Source organism: Panthera pardus, unplaced genomic scaffold (genome assembly GCF_024362965.1).
Source record: "Panthera pardus isolate Hobbes unplaced genomic scaffold, ASM2436296v1 HiC_scaffold_2, whole genome shotgun sequence".
Classification (NCBI taxonomy): Eukaryota; Metazoa; Chordata; class Mammalia; order Carnivora; family Felidae; genus Panthera; species Panthera pardus.
In genome coordinates, this window is record NW_026526765.1 from 99,957,358 (window position 1) to 99,977,220 (window position 19,863).

Below are 19,863 nucleotides of genomic sequence, written 5' to 3' on the forward strand. Positions count from 1 at the left end.
AGCTGTTTGTCTGCCTGAAGAAGGTGAGGAATCATGTGGGGCTGAAGGAGAGACGGAACAGAAAGCGAGCGGGGGCTTGGGTTTCCTGATGAAAAACCTTGAGACTGGGCCTTGGTTTATGTACAAAAGACCTGTATCCTGGGGATCCCTAAGCAAAGCTGAGAATGAAGACTGCACAGTGGAAAGCTGAGATTCCACAGGCCAATGACATCATTTGACCTCTAAAGGTCTACCCGTGGACTTGTGCTTCATCCAGTTGGAGTTCTGATGTGGTACCCAAGAATTTTCACTGGTGCAATTAAGCCAGTGCATTGGCAGGGGCTCTCCCAGGTCTTTATTGCAGACCTACTTAAAGGACACTGTAGTAAGTTAGCAGGACTCCTACTAAGACTGTAAATGTAGAGATGGGAAAGGATGTTTGGCAAGACGCTGAAGAGTACAAAAGCAGGAGAATTTGATGGATAACCGGGTGGATAGATGAAAGGATGAATCTCCTATCTCCGTAAGACTCTCAGTTTTATAGTTGTTGGTGAGGTGCGGGGTGGATGAGGATGTCTAAGAGCCAACATTTTAGGGGGACTAGAGACGCTCTATAATTTCCTGTCTAGCCGTTCTTTTCCCAACCATACTTATTTTTAGTTGCTCTATCTAGATCCACTGAGTGATGAAAATCTTGGAATTCTCAAAGCAGTGGGGACAACAACAGTCATTTGAATGTGGTTTTTGAAAGCTTGCTGGCTACCAGAGGTAGCCTTAAGGCAGTCTGCTGGCAGAACAACCTTTAGGGAAACTTGAAAAGAATATTTCACCAGAGCAGTGGAAAATACCCACCCTGTGGTTTTAGGGTTTGATGTTCGAATTGTACGGCAGCTAAGGATTCAGAGAGTGAATTAGCTGGAGTTAGGCTGCTCATAAATGCTATTCTTGTAGTTAGATGATGAGATGAAAATTCTAGAAGCTTCCAACTCAATTTCCTTCATTTACAATGTTCTCATTTAACAAGTGGGACCCTAAGAAAGCAGCTTGAGACGATGTCAAAAATATGGAGGGACAAAAGGAAGAAATAAGAAGACATGAGACTGATTGTAGTTAACCTAATTTGGGGATTCTGGTCAAAGAGATTCACAGCCCTTTGGGTCCCCTCACAGTTCCTTGGTACACTAATATGATCTGATTTCCTAGTTTTAGAATGGGAAATTCAGTGAAATATAAGAAACACATATGTTTAGAGAAGCTAGAAATTGGCTGAATGTAAGCTGATCGCCCCGTTGACAGCTAGAAAGATGAACCAATGTGACTCTTGAGGCACAGCAGGCTGGGTATGAAATAGTTGGGAGAGCCAGAAAGAACACTGTTTTAGAGCATGGCCTTGTTAGATGTCACAGGAGGAAAAAATTTGCTCTGATTTTTTTTCGGACAGACTCAAGATCCTTTATTTGTTTAGCATAACGGATGCTTTTAATGAATTTCAGCAGTTTAGTTATCTCATTTCGTGGGTGACCTAACCGCAGAGTGTGAGTAAGCAGAACAGGATGCCGTTTCTGAGAAAAGCATTATTCGTGTCGTTGGAGAGGTGAGCTTTAGGGAAAGGCACGCCTGGAACCATTTCTGGAGACCATAACCCTGATCAGTTGGAGAAAGAAGTCAACAAGTCTCTAAGTCAGGGGACCTCTGTTGTTCAGTCTAAGACAAATTTAATTTCCAGTTTTGCCAGTGCTGATGACATGGGAAGAAAAGAGTCATTAACCCCAGCACCAGTGAGCTGCTTCTTTGGACCGGAGGAAGTTTCATTATATTGATGAGCTTTGGAGTGACTCCTGAATAAATATTAACTTGGCATTCTCCTCCTCTTCTATCCTTTTGAGCTGTATGAAAGTGAAAATAGGAAAGGCAAGACAATAATTGAATGACGGTCGCTCAGTTTGTAGAGCAAACTGGTGATTCCCAACGAAGTTGGAGATACATCTCCTCTACGAATCAGTTATTTCACTTCTATATATTTACTCTAAGACTCTCTCACGAATGCTCAAGGAGCACTGTTTGTACTAGCAAAAAAAAGGAGAAATGACCCAACTCTCTGTTGACTAGGGTGGGGGCTTGACCAGTTACAGCCCCCTGGGTTAAAGCCAGCTACTTGTTTATAGTGTGCAAGTAGTTTTTACATTTTCAGACGCTTAACAATATCTGTGACACGTAACGTTTTATATCATGTAAAAATTGTATGAAATTTGAATGTTAGTGTTCGTAGTAAAGTTTTACTGGAACACAGCCATGCTCATTCCTGTAAGCATTGCACCGTGAGGCTTCTGTGCAGTTCTGATGCACCCTGAAGTTTGGGGAACAGTGGAAGAAAGGAATGAATAGATTGTGGTGGATTCGGATAATGGGTAGTGTACCATAGTTAAGATCAATGAATTAGATCTATATATGAACATGGCAAAACCTTAAAGGGAAAAAAAACCCTAAAGGATATGTATAGTACTGTTTGGCACATTAAAATATACTAAATGTGGTTTAGACATACATCTCTAAGTGGAGAAAGTTGTACAACACGCATATACATAATACTAATTGCAGAATGGTGGTTACCTCTGCAAAAGAGAGGGGAATGAAGGAGGGATTAGAGTTTAGCTATATTTATATTTTACTGCTTAAAAATAGAGAGACTGGAATTAAATATGACAAATCCTATTTCCATTAAATATGAATAGTGAATATGTGAGTGTGATAGTTTTTTAAATTTATTTTTATTTAAATTTTTTAGATATTTATTTTTGAGAGAGAGAGAGAGAGAGAGAGAGAGAGAGAGAGAGAGAGCGCATGAGTGGAGGAGGGATAGAGAGAAAGAGGGGAGACCCAGAATGTGAAGCAGCCTCCAGGCTCTGAGCTATCAGCACAGAGCCTGATGCAGGGCTTGAACCCGCAGGTTATGAGATCATGACCTGAGCTGAAGTCAGATGCTTAACCAACTGAGCCACCCAGGAGCCCTGTGATAGTTTTTCTATGCTTGAAAATTTAAAGCCATACCTATTCATTAAAACAATTAGGAATATAAAGAATATTAAATAATTAGATATTAAGATGATCACCCACCACCTGAAGATAATTACTCAATATTTTGGTATTTTCCCTTCTACTCCTCTTTTTTTTATGCATGGTAAAATACTTTTCATTATATGATATTTACAGTTTTATATTCTTTTGCTTCCTATTTAATACTGGCTGGTAGAATTTTCCACGCAGTTATTCTGATTTGTATAATAATCACATTTGCTCCATATATGTGTAACACTTTTCCTGATTTTTCACATAATAGATGTTTGCTATACAAATTTGGAAAATAAATAAAGTATAAAGAAAATAAAAACCATCTGTTATCGCAGCACTTCGATGCCATAATGTTTTGTGTACATTTCTTCAGTCCTGATTGTTGTTTTGCATCTTTAATATTGTTACTTAACCATGTGCTGTGAAAATTTTGCTGTGATATTAGTATTCGAAACATGATTTTATTTATTTTTTTTTATAATTTAACTTTATTTTTTTATTTTTTAAGATTTACATCCAAATTAGTTAGTATATAGTGAAGCAATGATTTCAGGAGCAAATTCGAAACATGATTTTAAACGGCTTCATGTTATTCTGTGACACATGGATTCAGAAACGCACACGCTCATTTAACCCATCTTCCTATCTTACTGTCTGTCCACATTTTTAAAAAAAAATTTTTTTTAACGTTTATTTATTATTATTTTTAAAAAAATTTTTTTTTTCAACGTTTTTTTTATTTATTTTTGGGACAGAGAGAGACAGAGCATGAACGGGGGAGGAGCAGAGAGAGAGGGAGACACAGAATCGGAAACAGGCTCCAGGCTCCAAGCCATCAGCCCACAGCCTGACGCGGGGCTCGAACTCACGGACCGCGAGATCGTGACCTGGCTGAAGTCGGACGCTTAACCGACTGCGCCACCCAGGCGCCCCAACGTTTATTTATTTTTGAGACAGAGAGAGACACAGCATGAACGGGGGAGGGGCAGAGAAAGAGAGGGAGACACAGAATCGGAAGCAAGCTCCAGGCTCTGAGCCATCAGCCCAGAGCCCGACGCGGGGCTCGAACTCGCCGACCGCGAGATCGTGACCTGAGCTGAAGTTGGACGCTTAACCGACTGAGCCACCCAGGCGCCCCTGTCCACATTTGATAGTATAGAATACTGAATGGTCTATTGCAGATCTGCGTGGGACCAAGGAGAGCGGAGCAGATGTGGGGGGAGGTTGAAGGAAAGTCTCCTAAGCTTTGAGGAGTGGGAGGGTGGGTGGGGTCACTCTTGATTCTCACCCGGAATGGGCTCTACATGAGTTGAAAGGGTCTGCTTCTCATCTTTCATCTCCACCTCTGGACTGCTGGCTTGGGACTGGCTGACCGGCAGGGCAAATTTTGGGGGGATAATGTACTGGATGGTTCTCACCTTCTCTATTAAGGAGACAAGCAAGAACTGTTGGGTGCAAGTAGAAAATATTCAGACCACAAAGCCTTACTTTGTGGTTTGAGTGTCTTAAATATTTAAGTAAATATTAAATATTTAAAGTTTTTAAATTTTTAAAATATTTAAATAGAAAAGATACTTTCGAGGTCATTTTACCGTTAACTTGCTTGTTTTACGTAACTTGCGTAGCCCAAGAACAGGTCTTACTTTTTCTTCATCTTACGTGGCAACCTCTCTCAACAATTCTGAACTGTACATTTGTTCATATTTTAATACCCCCGAAACTGAGATAGGTCTCACAATTCCCGGTCTCTTGTTATCACTTTTAACTGTTGTTTCTACTTTAGCGTCTCTGAAATCAGAACATGACTTACAATCTAGGACTTCCTAGGTTCAATACAACATTCTATTTTAAAGCTGTGGTTTTTCAATCCTGGCTACACATTAGAATCATCTGGAGCACTTTAAAACTGTATATATGCCTAGGCCTATATATGTAAGATGCCTAGGCCTGCCCCAAGAGATTCTATTAAATTGGCTGCAGTGGGGGCCTGCACGTCTGTGTTAAAAAAGCTCCCCAGAGTTGGAACCATTGTCATATACTTTAATGGAGTTAAGAAGAATGTATCGCCATAACAATCAAAGACCAAGGGAGGGTGTCTCTTAATAAAGTTGCTAGAAAACTTGGCTTCCAACTTTTAGAGGAGTGGGGTTAGATACCCTGGTGCTAGAAGAATGACCCCTTGGTTTGGAATCAAAAGATTGATCTTCGTTTCTAGTAGTTTTTAGTTCTAAGGTCTTCGGTAGATGAGTTAGCCTCTCCCAGCCTTGGTGCCTTCCTTTGTAAAATAACAACCTATCTGCTTCATGGGGTTGTCGTGAAGCCTGAACAAGGTTATGTATTAAAATGCCTCCCACATTTTAGGACTCATTTTAAGTACCTGTAAATGGAGGTTTTATTGCAAGTGCGGTTAATTTAAATTGAAAGTAGATTTCTTGAGCCTGGATGAATAAAGTGGCACTATGTGTGATTTATTTAAACCTTTTGAATGAATTCCTAGTAAGGAATTTCGTAGAAAGGTCTTATGCTAACACACTTAAATTTACATATCCAGAAGAATTCAAAATTCACCTGGCTACACTTGCAGAAAAAGGGACCACTTTTTGCGACAGCCAGTAATCACAGAGGATCACATGGAATGTCATAAATTCATGTGTTGACAGCAACATGGACTTCACTTCCTGCTTTGGGTTTGGTACATTGTGGGTTTTACGTCGTGTTAAAGTCAGTGTCTACACGTATCATAACGCTTTCCTGTGTTTGTTGCAGAGATACATAACAGGGTAGGCTTTTTTTCCACATGAGAAAAAATATTTTCCAGCTGCGCTGCATTTCTGGAAATGGAACCAACCATAACCACTGACACCAAATAGTTAGCAGTCTGGACGCTGGTGGAGAGAGAAGGGGGGAGTTTGCGCTGCTCTCAAATCGCTTTTGCCACAGGGCAGATATCATAATGTGATATTTCTGTGCTCTGAATGGTTGAGCTCGTGGGGGAAGCCGGGATTGCCGTGCTTAGTGTCAAAGCACAGCCTGGAGTTATTGTGCCCACTAGGGCCTTGGGTGGCTGGGAGAAGCTCTTTTCCACGTAGAGCCGGGGCTTGATTATCTGCTTGTGTGGATAACCCACTTTATGGATTATTGACTGAAATTTTTAGGCCGAGCCTGGATCCTTTTCTCCCCACTGTCTTCCCACCCACGGGGATTCTTTAAACTAGCTCCATTCAGTTGGTGGGTTATAATGCCTCCACGCTAGCATTTATCAAATGCCTATCATGTGCCAAACTTTTTATTACATCACATCTTTAGACAACTTTGTGACTTTAAGTGGGATCATCTTATTTTCCAGAGGAGGGGACAAAGACTTTGAGTCCAAGAGACTTGTGTAAGGTCACATGCACATTTCAGAGCTGAGTATAAGGAGGTCTAGGTTAACCCCTGCTTTTGAAAACTTGAGTTATGGAAACTTCTCTATGAGCGGGAGGAATCTGAAATGGTGTGTACCAATTTAGCACGCCAAATTTCAAATTGATCTCTCATTATATATTCTATATATAAATAAATATATAATACATATAAATATATTATATATTATAAAAATGTATGTTATATATATAAATGTTTATTTATTTTTGAGAGAGAGAAAGAGAGAGAGCACAAGAGGGAAGGGGCAGAGAGAGAGGGAGAGACAGAATCCCAAGCAGGCTCCGTGCTTCTCAGCAGGCTACAGGGCTTGAACCCACAAACCGTGACACCGTGACCTGAGCCGAAATCAAGAGCTGGATGCTTAACGGACTGAATCACCCAGGTGCTCCCCTCTTTCTCTTTGTTTTTAAGTCAACTCTACCCCTAACGTAGGGTCGAACTCATGGTCAAGAGCTGCATGTTCTTCTGAATTAACTACCCAGGTGCCTCTAAATCCATCTCCTTTTATATATATATAAAAAAAACAAACCCTTAAAGGCATTTGAGAGGGCAAGCAAGTAAATAAAATTCAAGCTTTAACATATTATGTTATTTAGGTTTTAGAAATAAAATCAATTGAACAAAGATGGTTCAAGTGTCTCTATTGCTAGATAATTATTCTTTTAGGGCAGATTATAAATGTAGATAAATTTTTCAAGGCATTTGGCCTGATAGACAGAAATTTCCACATTCTTTCTAGAAGATTCCTTTGTTAATATTCCCATTTAAAGCCTTGTTACCTTTGCTCTGTGTCCTACTGTACATCATTGTTTCCATAGCAACAAGATAGACTGAGGAGGGGGTAGCAACTGGCTCTTGAAAGAATGAAAATGCAATGGAAAGTTCCACCTGAAATAACAACATGCAAATCACTTTAGCATATGATAAACAACAAAGAAAGTGATGCTTTTTTGGGGAGACAGCTTATTTGGTTTTTGGAATGTTCTCATTTTTCTGACAGCTTCTCTTTCTTGTGCTATCTTTCTTGCCTTATTTTTTCTTTTTTTGAGACCAAAATAAAATCATTAAAAAACAAAAATTCAACCTGACATTGCATGTGACTCAATGGCAGATGTAGCAATTTGAGCTTCCAGAGATAGTTCTTGAGCAGAACATTTATAAAAGCTTTTGATTTTGAAACGAATTTGACTCTTCATTAAGCTACCTTTCATTGCCAGGATATTGCTGACGGGTGAGATATTCCTCTGAAGTGAGATTTCCCCAACCGTTTTGCTATCAAGGACTTCTGCCATTATTTTTCCTTGCATCTTTCCAGACGATTTTTAACATACTCAAATATTTGAAAGTACCCGATAGTGAACTATATGGTCTTAGAGAAATATAAGATTTCCTTTTTGGAATATTGAAAATCACTTTCAAAATTGAGTTCTTCTAGAACAAAATCATTGCTGAAATACATCTGGAGATGGCCAGTAGAATAGGGTGGACCATCTAGATATTAATGCTGTGTTAACAAAAATTGTGGGGCTGTTTTAAGCATCCCTTCCTTGTAACAACACAAAGCACACTGTAAACACTGTTTATATGTGGGAGTAAAAAAATATATGGAAATGGTGTTCCTGTAAAATTGGGGGGAGATGCCTGTATCATTTCACTTTGAGGCCAAATAAAGTCCTTTTTCATAGCTGTTTATTGCTATTATTTATGGATGTTGCTCTTTTTCCCGAGGTTTTAAAGCAATCAAAGATTACAGAATACATTTTTAAAACCCTGGGAAGGTAACAATTAAGTATTATAATGCCTTCTTTTTTTTTTTTTTTAATTTTTTTAATGTTTATTTATTTTTGAGACAGACAGAGACAAAGCATGAGCAGGGGAGGGGCAGAGAGAGAGGGAGACACAGAATCCGAAACAGGCTCCAGGCTCTGAGCTGTCAGCACAGAGCCCGACGCGGGGCTCGAACTCACGGACCCTGAGATCATGACCTGGGCCGAAGTCAGATGCCTAACCGACTGAGCCACCCAGGCGCCCCTATAATGCCTTCTTTTATGCACATATGTAGTGTGGCTATCACATGTCTGCTGAATTCTCTCAAGCTGCACCCTTCCCTTTGAGTATGTTCTTTGAGTATCTTCACACACACCTTCCCCTGGGACCACCCCTGCATGCAGGAGCCCCATTCATAAAACCCAGGGCCTTCACTTGAAAGTTGCTGTTTTATATTTGGCTCTGTTTTATTAAGTAATGAAGTCAATAGCTAGAAGATCTCAAGATGAGGTCCTTGGCCACCTGCTTTAGAAAAACTTGTGGCATCTGCTAAAAATGCAGCCCTGAATACAGACCTGTCGATCCTTTTCTGGGGGTGAGATGTATGATCTGAATTTTGAATGGGTTCCCAATTCTTTCTTTCTTTTCTTGTTCTTTTTTTTTTTTTTAATTGATGCTAAATAAAGCCCTCAGCTGAGGAAGATTCAGGGTCGGGGGCTGTCGCTGGTGCTTAAAACCTATGAAGTCCCCATTTGCAGGAGCCACCCTAATACCTGTCCTTTTTTTCTCTTGGTTACTACACCAACCCCTCCTTGGCCCCTGAGCCTGACTCTGTCATTTGCCTCCTCACCAGTCCCTATACCCTTCGGGTTACTCCTTCTCATATGCTCCTGAATTCTTTTGAGAAATGATGTCATTTGCAAAATATGGATTAGGAAAATGGTTATATGTGTGGTGTAAGTACGGCTGATGTGAGGGAGCTGGAAGTGTTGTATTTTGTCCCAAGAGCTCTGCCCTCGTAGGATGACCTTGACCACACTGGTTCTTCCTGGAGGGTGCGGGGAGGGGGGATAGCAGTGGGGTGGAGGATAGGAGGATAGGGATATTCCATGTAGGGCCTTATATGAAAACATTTTCATTTAGTGAGATGGACACTACCTTGATATGATTTGGGGGGCAGCATAGTTATCTAATAGTTTGGTCCAGGGGACCATGTGAATCTTAGCTTGCATTTCCTGACAGTAAACCAAATTGTGACTGCAGGAAAGTGACTCAGCAACACTGATATATGGAGACATCTATTTGGGTTTTTAAAAATACATATTCATTAATAATCGACAAGTGGATAATTTTGAGCTAACTTGAAAGAGTCTTTGATTCCATTGTAACCAACGGATATCTCTGGGGTCATATGAGAGTAGAGGGAATAACAATCCATTTGGCCCTGATAGGAAGTTCTAAAGTCAGGCCCGTCTCTTAGAGTCACAGGTGAGAAGTATCCTCTACAGAGTTTTTTTATGATTTGGGGATTTAGAGAAGTCACATGATTTGGGATACGGATACAGTCGCTATCTTTGTTTCCTCCAGGCTGGATTTCCTGGGCTTGGTGATGAGCATGATATGAATAGGTCACCATGCCCTCCTCTAGGTTTGAAAATTGATAAAAGTTCCATTTCATCCCCTGGGAGTTCTGAATATCCTGTGCCAATATTGAAATTGCTCCGGAAAATTCAAGGTTTCTAGTAAGGGCTCGTTAGGGCAGCAGTTTCTCTGATAGCACAATGGGTGGCAGGTTCTCAGCTTGACTGTTTGGCATCTAGCAGAGCTCACACCTTGTGGGAAGGGGAAAGTGACAGGGACGTATTATGGGGATACAGGGGTCAGTAAGGCTCAGGGTGTAGTATTGATAATAGCCTGGTCTGGGCAGAAGCAGAGGTACTAAGAGGGGACTGGGCTTTAGTAAATGCGGAGAGCATGTGGAAACTCTAAGAACAAATGAAGGAAACATGAGGACACAAAGTGATAGCAGCAGTCACCCTGTCGTTTGCAAATAATTTATAGTTTTCCTAGCCATGAGCTCTTTTGATCCTTCTAAGAGCACTCAAGATGTAGTGGTGGTTATTATCCCCATTTTACAGATGAGCATACTGAACCACAGAGATGTCATGGCTCGCTCAAGGCTGGCTGGGGCTACAACACAAGTCTTTTGTCTCTTGTCCCACTCTTCTAGTTCTTTCATTCTACACGGACTAATAGACTGAGAGTCACCCTATTCGAACCGCCTGTGTCATAATTTTGCCTGGGGTCAGCCTGAGCAGGGAATAAGTGATCAATGATGGAGGCATATCGAGGAGACTGGACTTTTCCCCAAGGTTGACTTGCACTAAATGAATGCCCATGACCAATGGTGTTTCTTTAGACTAAACTGCATAATGGGTCTCTAATGTGGGTAAGAGAAGACCACCCAACTCACTTTTAACTGATGAAGCTGAAACCAGATCTCCAGAGGTGAAACGCCTGTGCATTAGCCCTGTGATAATAGATTTCCAGATGGCTGGAATCGGACCTCTGTCTCTGGCCTTGGCTAGTGATATTGACCAATAAACTGCTTTATGTCAATCGATCATGAGATATGGTGCAAGTGAATGTTACATGTGGATAATAGCCTTTATTCAGGGTCTTTTATAAAACGATTTAATGTACAATCCTAATACTTAAGTCTCTCAGAGGAGAAATGTTCCGAGAAACCTCTCTGGGATGAAAGTTATCCACATGATCCATGCTTATTGAGGGTAACATATACTAAAATTAAGCAAGGTGTACTCCTAAGAAGGAAAAAGGTGAAGGCACTTGTGAACGGTTTGAACCGTGCCTGTAAGAAATAGCATTGCCCTTCCAAGTGTCCTTTCCACAGATGTCACTTTAAAAGCAGTTTTATGACTGACACACAAAACGGTAGAAGACAATCTGTTTTCTCATGGAGAAACACAGTTATTTTCCACTCTATCTTATGTAAATGTAAACGTGCGTCTCTGAGGCTATTCTCCCCTGTGAATTAATGGAGTCCATCTGAAAGGGGGAGATGAGTGGGCTTCATGTAAATTATGACTTCCCTGGATGTTTCTTTGACATTCAATTTAAGGAGATTGATCTGGTTGAGGCCGGTAATTGTGCCTCTTTCCACGGCGGGGGGGAGGGGGGGGTCGGTACGCATATTTGTATGGAAGGGAAACTAAGGCAAAGGCGTATCTGGGCATGCCCTAGGTACTTGGGAGTTGGCAGGGGACCTCTTTTAGTGATCGTTTTTAAAGCGTTGCTAGGAGGGGGCTGGGGAGTAAGCTATTTAAAAATCAATGGTGGAGTTTAGTCTCTGAATTAAATTCCTTATTCATGGTGAGAATCCAGAATATTATTGTGAAAAATACAACCCCAAGGCGAACAGGGTGGAAAGTCGAGGTAGTGCTCTAAGGAAGAAGCCAGCAGCCCGCACGGGGCTGCGGTAGTCCTTGCGGTGGGGACATGCACTGGGTGCCCCAGGTATTTGTGTGTCTATCACCCGGGTGCCAGTGAGGCTGCAGAGATGTAAGGGCTGCTGTACCAGCCGCGTCTGCAGCAGGAATCGGGATGAAGGGGGAACGTGAGAAGTCAACCACAGATCTTAGGTGTCTCAGAAAGATGGAGGGTGACCAAATTTCCTGTCTCCCTTATCTCAGGGTTGGCCACGCTGCTCTGAAGAATAGGATCATCGATCTGAAATTGGGGCAAAATGAAAGTTTTCAGTATGTGTGGTTCCTGATTTCATCGTCTTTCCTCTGGCACAGTTTATAGCAAGAACCACAGGCGATGAAGTTTTCCGGTTATAAGAAGTAAGGGTGTTAAGAGAGCACAAATAACTTTGGCTCCTCGTGTACATTTTGTCCTCCATATAACTTAGGCGTAGATAAGTTTATGCAGTAAGGTTCTCTTAAGTTCTCTCATTTGCGGTTTCTGTTTACAAAATGGACAAGACATTGTTCACTTCTTCAACCCAACAAATAACTCATTGAATTGCTTACCGTGAGCCCTGCTCTTTTCTGAGCGCTTTACAAGGTTTATCTCTCTTGAATCCTCACAAGCCCATGAGATTGTGCCTTTGGTCAGATTCCCCAGGAATCAGATTTTGAGATGGAGAGGCATGTGCACAAAGTTTATAAGGGAATGCTTTTGAGGTCGGCCCCTGTGGGTTTCGAAGGGCATGGGGCCAGGGGGACAGTGGCGGGGGAAGGGTTACACTGCCAGGTAGCTGCAGCAAATGTCTCTGCTGATCTTTGAGAGAGCTCTGGAGCTGGGAAGGCACTTTAGCGTTCCCATCTGAGGCGAGGCAACAAGGTTTTTACATCCTCGATGCCTCTCAATGGTCAGTGGATATCAGATGTCCCCAGGAGGGGGTGTGACCCTTAGCAAGGTCAACTCTCAACTCTGAGCGCCATAAGCTGTCAATACTCCTAGGAGCTGGGGACAGACGCAGAAACAGAGGCTCCACGAATTTCACAACATGTCCAAAGTCACACAGCTAAGTGCAGGGCCGGGATAGGCCCTCTGTGGGCTGATCCAGAGCCCGTACTCTGAACCCTGCAGACCAGGTAAGTGAACTGCGAAATGAATGAGATAATTTTGAAGAGAAGGAAAGGCTCTGAAGATAATTTGGAGTTAATATACCAAAGACGCTTCTGCTTCCATTTTGCGTGCGGCAGAGACCGCTAAGCATCCTGTTCTTCCTGATCACACGCCCAGATGGCATTCTCCGGTTTCTCCTGCGGTGACACGGGTCACTTCCCAGCCTGGCCAATAGAACCCCCGTCCACCATGCTCCTTCTCCAGACCTGTGGGCTTCAGTGGCTAGAATAGCCTTGGAAGCTGGTGCTGAAGACAGAAGAGCCACCATGGCAGTGGATGTCTCATAGATGTCATACAGCAGAGAGCAGCTGGCCTGGAGCCCTCATGCGGGGCTTTTTGTGACAAGAGAGAAGTAAAGGCATTCTTTTAAGCCTCGGATTTTTAGGGGGTCAGCATTTAAAAAATTTTTTTAAACGTTTATTTCTGACAGAGAGAGAGAGCACGAGCAGGGGACGGACAGAGAGAGAGGGAGACACAGAGTCCGAAGCAGGCTCCAGGCTCCGAGCTATCAGCATAGAACCCGACACAGGGCCTGAACTCATGAGCCATGAGTTCGTGATCTGAGCCGAAGTTGGATGCTTAACTGACTGAGCCACCCAAGCACCCCTGTGGAGGGGGGGGGGGGGGTGGTCAGTATTTTTAACAGGAGCTTCATCTAATATCAAGAGTACAGTGTGGAAATTTATTTAAGACACTTTAGTATAATAGTATAATATATGGGTAGTGATTATTGGGATGGGATGATGGTTAATTTTAGTTGTCAGCTTGGCTGGGACACAGTGTCCAGATATTTGGTGAAGCATCATTCCGGATGTTTCTGTGAAGCTATTTTTTGAATGAGATTATCATTTAAATAGGTGGAGTTTAAGTCAAGCTGAATACTTTCCATGATATGAGGGGGCCTCATCCAATTAGTCGAATGCCTTCATAGAACATAGACTGACCTCTCTCAAGCACGAAGGAATTCTGCCAGTACTCTGCCTTCCAGCTTCTTCTGCAACATCTGTCCTTCCTGGTCCCCAACAGACTGCCTTTGGACTCACACTCTACTTTTTCCTGACTCTTCAGCCTGCCAGCCTCCCCCATCAGACTTTGGGCTCCTCAAGTCTCCACAGTCATTCATTAAAATCAATTTCTCTATATAGACATATCTTGTTGGTTCTGTTTGGACAAGCCTGACTGATAGAAGTAGTCATTAGCATTTGAAGCACCCGAGTGAGGAATCTGAGGTTCAGAGATGGCAATCACATCTTCACATATCATTATAGAAATCTACTCCAGAAAGCTTGCTAATTAAGATAAAGAATGTTCGGAATACATTTTTTTTTTAATTGCTGGTATCGATTGTATTCAAGATACATGGTTGGGTAGGAAGATTTTTCTGTCCCCATTACCCTGATCAGAATGAGATAGGAGGATCTGTCAAGGCCCATAGCCTTAGGCCCAGATCACTACTGGGCCTGGTCATGTGTTCCACAGAGAACTCCACAGTCTGATGCAACCAGGGGCCTGGGTCTGCTGCTGTTAGACTTTCTTACGCCTGCCTCTGAGTGAGCCCCTCAGGTGAAGTGTTTGCTCGTGAGCTGGTGAGCCTGAGAACAGAGAAAAGGGATTCACTCAGCTTCCAGGGATAGGTTATTAGACTGTGTGTGTGTGTGTGTGTGTGTGTGTGTGTGTGTGTATTTCTTCATCAATAATATACAGGTGGCAATAAAAAAAAACCCAACACATTAAAAAAGGGCGCCTGGGTGGCTCAGTTGGTTAAGTGTCCTGACCTTCAGCTCAGGTCATGATCTCATGGTTGGTAGGTTCTAGCCTCGCATCAGGTTCTGCACTGACAGCTTTGAGCCTGGAGCCCACTTCGAGTTCTGTGTCTCCCTCTCTCTCTGCCCCTCCCCTGCTCATATTCTGTCTGTCTCAAACAAACAAAAAGATAAAGAAATGAATGAATGAATGAATAAATAAATAAATAAATAAATAAATAAATAAATAAAATACAGGTAGCACAATTTGATATGTGATATCTCACCTTTAATCTCCAAAGGCTGTCATTATTTGCCCCCAAGAACTGCCCATTGCTGAGCGACCAGTTTGACTTAGATCAATTCCCAAGAAAGGAAACAAGGCAATGCGGAATAGTATGTTGGTGAATATGGATGGGGTCTTCAGAGGACCTGGATTTAAATCCGGTATCGGCCACTTGCCAGTTGTGTGGCCTTGGTCAACACACTCTTCGTTCTCGGTCTTTTATCAACTATGTACCAGGCACTGGGGGCTGTCGGGAACAGCACATGAGCTAAAGCCTATGCCATGCTTAGTTCACTGCCTGAGTAAATGTTAACATACATCACCACTGATAATGAGCAGGGCTGTGGAATGGAGGGTTTCAGATAAGTGAAGGTTAATCTTTTAAGCATTGTTACAAACGCCAACAATTTTGACAGATACAGTTCTTACTTGCCTTCTTAATAAAGAGAATGAACACTGAGAAAACAACACAGGGACCCCCTGATTTTTCAAAGTTTTTATCATGCCACGTTGCTTTTGCAAAAGGCGTACATCAGGACCTGTCCTGTTTTCACTAACTGCAAGGAACCCAAAGGGAATTTTCACTTTTATGAAAAAAGGGGAAAAGCAAAAATTGCGTTGGTTTTGCCGCCCGCCCTTAGAGATGCACCCCAAGCACCGAGAGTGGCGCCACCAAGCTCCTTGCCCGGGAACTACACTCAGCATCTCAGCGTCAGGCCGCCACAGCTTTGAGTTGGTCTCTGTGGGCACCTGTGCTTTATCTTCATTTATTTTGTGGGTCGGTTAGCAAGATGCATCCTAAGGTACCAGAAAAGCCTGAGGGACATTATTTTTTTGGATCTGAGAATGCTCAGAAAGTTTCCCATGTAAATGAACGGTAATTGCTTCTTTGCTTTATGCCGTTTCTGCTTACCAAAGGTTTCATAGGAATGTTCTGCTGTTGGACAGCAGGGGAAATTTGTACTCCCCTACACCACTAAACAGTGAAGGCTACAGTGTTTACTGGCAAGGGGTGTGGAGATAGCTGTACCTTAATTCTTTGAATCACCCTGGACAGTATTTTCTGAGCCATTTTGAGAGATGTTGCTATGAGCTTTGGGACCTGAGTGTTCTATGGTCAAGTAGGTTTGGGAAATCGTGGTGCATTCGTCTGTTTGGGCTGCCATAACGGAACACCACAGGCTGGATGACTGAAGCAACAGAAACTTATTTTCTCACAGTTCTGGAAGTCTAAGGTCAAAATGCTGGCAAGGTTGGTTTGCAGTGAGGCCTCTCTTCCTGGCTTATAGGTGGTTTCTTGCTCTCTCCTCACCATGACCTTTCCTCTGTGTGTGGGCACTCATGGTCTGTCTTCTTCTTACAAGGATACCAGTCTTATTGGATGAGTACCTCACCCTTATAACTTCACTTTACCTTAATTACCTTCTTAATTCTCTATCTCCAAATACCCCCAAAGTTTCATTGGCAGTTAGGGCTTCAACATAGGAATTTTGGGGGAACACAATTCAGTCTATAACAATGGAGTCCGAAATGTTAACTATGTTTTTTTGTTACAGGACTTTATTATCCTAAAGAGACACCCCAAAAGGACATTTAATAATAGAGTGTTTCCTAAACTTAATTATTTTGGGAGGTTCCATTTTCATTGTTAAGACCCCATTTATTAAGGATTTGGGAAAAACTATTCAGAATAAACCAATGTGCTCATCTGTACGTGCATTGGTATGTACTCAGGGCAAGCGCAGACAGGTAGGACCGTTGGCTTTTGTATTAAATATTCTAGCTTGTCCTCACTTTTGGTTAATTGGGTTTGATGCTGGTTTTTGTAACCACCCCAACCAGGCCAGCGAGAGGACTCCTTTCTTTGCAATAGTGAGGTTGTTCATCACAGTGTGCCTCCTGTCACATCCACTATTTTGGTGGCTACTCATGCTCAGATACTCTTTCACAGTTTCCCCGGAAGGCTGAGGGTGTACGACATCTAAATATTAATAAGTGGTACGTCATTGTAGTTAGAGTGCAATTCCCTGTCTCCCGACAAAGAAAGGAAATACTAAAATATTACGCTGTGGGGCTGACATTGCTGTGATGTGATGTGCTCATTTATATTCACACAGAACTTCCAAACAAGTATCCCAGTCTGCAGATCTTTCTAATTAAATAGCTGGAAAAACCATCTCCCATTATCTCATTTGAACTCTGTAATAGCTCATTTCCTCTTCTCCTTTTTAATGTACAAATACAGCCTTCAGATTTTAATTTCCTTGGGACTTTTCCTCATTCCTAAATACTACCTTTCTGGACATTCTTTTCCACTGGTTTATTTAAAATAAAATTTCATGACGTTATCTTTCTGATGCAAAGTTAAAAGGCAAATTGCGGGCATTCCTCAGTAGTGAGGAATTATTATTAATAAATATGGTGATTCGTCGCTACAAAATGTTAAAGCATATAATTTTCTTCCCTGTGTCAAGCCTCGTTATTTAACAAATATGAAGCTTCATTATTACTTGGTGATTGTGTTTAGGAATAACATTCTCTCAAAGGCAGGATGCTGTGGCAATGTGGCCTCCCGTATCACAGAAGCCATTTATTAGCTTTCAGACTCTGGAAAGGGGGTGAGAGGGGGGTGTCTCACTTTTAAAATTTGTAAAATAAGGCTATCTTTTTTTTTTTTTTTTAATTTGTGTGATTGCAAGGATGACAAATCCATTCAAGGAAGCTGGAAAAAAAAAAGAGTTTTCTCTAAAAACATATTATCAGTTGATCTTTAATTGACTTAGTGACTGACTCAAAAATCTTCGACACTAATAGCACCCAAACAGGCAGGCACGCACCCATACACCCTAACCCATTTATAGCTTACTGCTCTGAACCTTTGTTTAACCATTCCTCTATTTGGGGTGTTTCAATTGTTTTCAACTTTTACAATCACAAATCATGTTACAATAACTTTTTTGGTACTTAAATCCTCCCAAGACTGTGACTATTTTGTTAGAGAAGATTCCTGGAAGTAAAATCAAGTAGATCAAAATGTATATACTTAAATATTTTATGCATGTATTTCAAAATTGCTTTCCTGAAAAATAATTCAATTTACTTTTCTGCCTAGGGGTTTATGAGTTAGCCACCTCTCCATATGCCTACTAGTACTTAAAAACAGTATCTTGTTGTCTTAACTGGCATACCTATGGCTATTAGTAATTGGTTACTAGCAAGATGAAACATTTTCTAATACATATTTTTTTAATATTTATTTTTGAGAGAGACAGAGTGTGAGTGGGGAAGGGGCAGAGAGAGGGAGACCCAGAATCTGAAGCAGGCTCCAGGCTCCGACCTGTTAGCGCAGAGTCTGATGCAGGGCTCAACCCATAAACCGTGAGATCGTGACCTGAGCTGAAGTCGAACACTCAACAAATGAGCCACACAGGGGCCCCAATTTTCTAATATTTTTATTAGCCGGTTCCATTTTCCTGAGAATTGTCTAATTGTATAAGCCTATCTTTGTATTAGATAATACTGCTTTTCTTATTAATTTATGGCAATTCTTTACATATTAAACCTATTACACCTTTATTATATTATTTGCAAATACATTTTCCTATTTATCATTTGATATTAATTTTGTTTATACCATAATCTGGTGGACAGAATTTTAAGTTGTTTTATGTGGAAAAATTAAATATCTATTAAATATGGATGGTGGAATTATGGGCATTTATGTATTTTTTCTAGTCTAAAATGATTCATAGATAAAACAAATTTAAAGCCATACTTGCTTATTAAATATTTCTCCATTTTATTTATACTTACAAGGTCCTATTTTTCCTAGCATTATTTTATAAAGAATTCAGTTCTTCCCCCTTAGTTTGCTTCATAGAGGGCTGTCATTATTAACTTTTTATTTTCCTACTTGACTGTGAACTAGAACCTTGCATCTCTGAGTCCACGATGTCAGTTAGGTCTCATTAAATGTTTACTGAGTAAAGGAAAGAACAATGTCTGGGGGAGAAAGGACCATGAGAAGGATGTGTGAGTTTGCAAACTGATTGGCGGCTACATCATCATCTCGAAACTGTGGGAATGATTCGTCTTCAAAATAGGAAGCTCTCAGCAACATGATTTGACACAGATTTTACGGTAGTGACTATCAGAGTATTTTTTTTAAATTTTTATTTTATTTTTATTTTTTTCAATATATGAACTTTATTGTCAAATTGGTTTCCATACAACACCCAGTGCTCATCCCAAAAGGTGCCCTCCTCAATACCCATCACCCACCCTCCCCTCCCTCCCACCCCCCATCAACCCTCAGTTTGTTCTCAGTTTTTAACAGTCTCTTATGCTTTGGCTCTCTCCCACTCTAACCTCTCTCTCTTTTTTTTTCCTTCCCCTCCCCCATGGGTTTCTGTTAAGTTTCTCAGGATCCAAATAAGAGTGAAAACATACGGTATCTGTCTTTCTCTGTATGGCTTATGTCACTTAGCATCACACTCTCCAGTTCCACCCATGTTGCTGCAAAGGGCATATTTCATTCTTTCTCATTGCCACGTAGTATTCCATTGTGTGTATAAACCACAATTTCTTTATCCATTCATCTGTTGATGGACATTTAGGGTCTTTCCATAATTTGGCTATTGTTGAGAGTGCTGCTATAAACATTGGGATACAAGTGCCCCTATGCATCAGTACTCCTGTATCCCCTGGGTAAATTCCTAGCAGTGCTATTGCTGGGTCATAGGGTAGGTCTATTTTTAATTTTTTGAGGAACCTCCACACTGTTTTCCAGAGTGGCTGCCCCAGTTTGCATTCCCACCAACAGTGCAAGAGGGTTCTGGTTTCTCCACATCCTCACCAGCATCTATAGTCTCCTGATTTGTTCATTTTGGCCACTCTCAGTCAGAGTATTTTAGACACGGCCATGAATACATGTCAACCTCC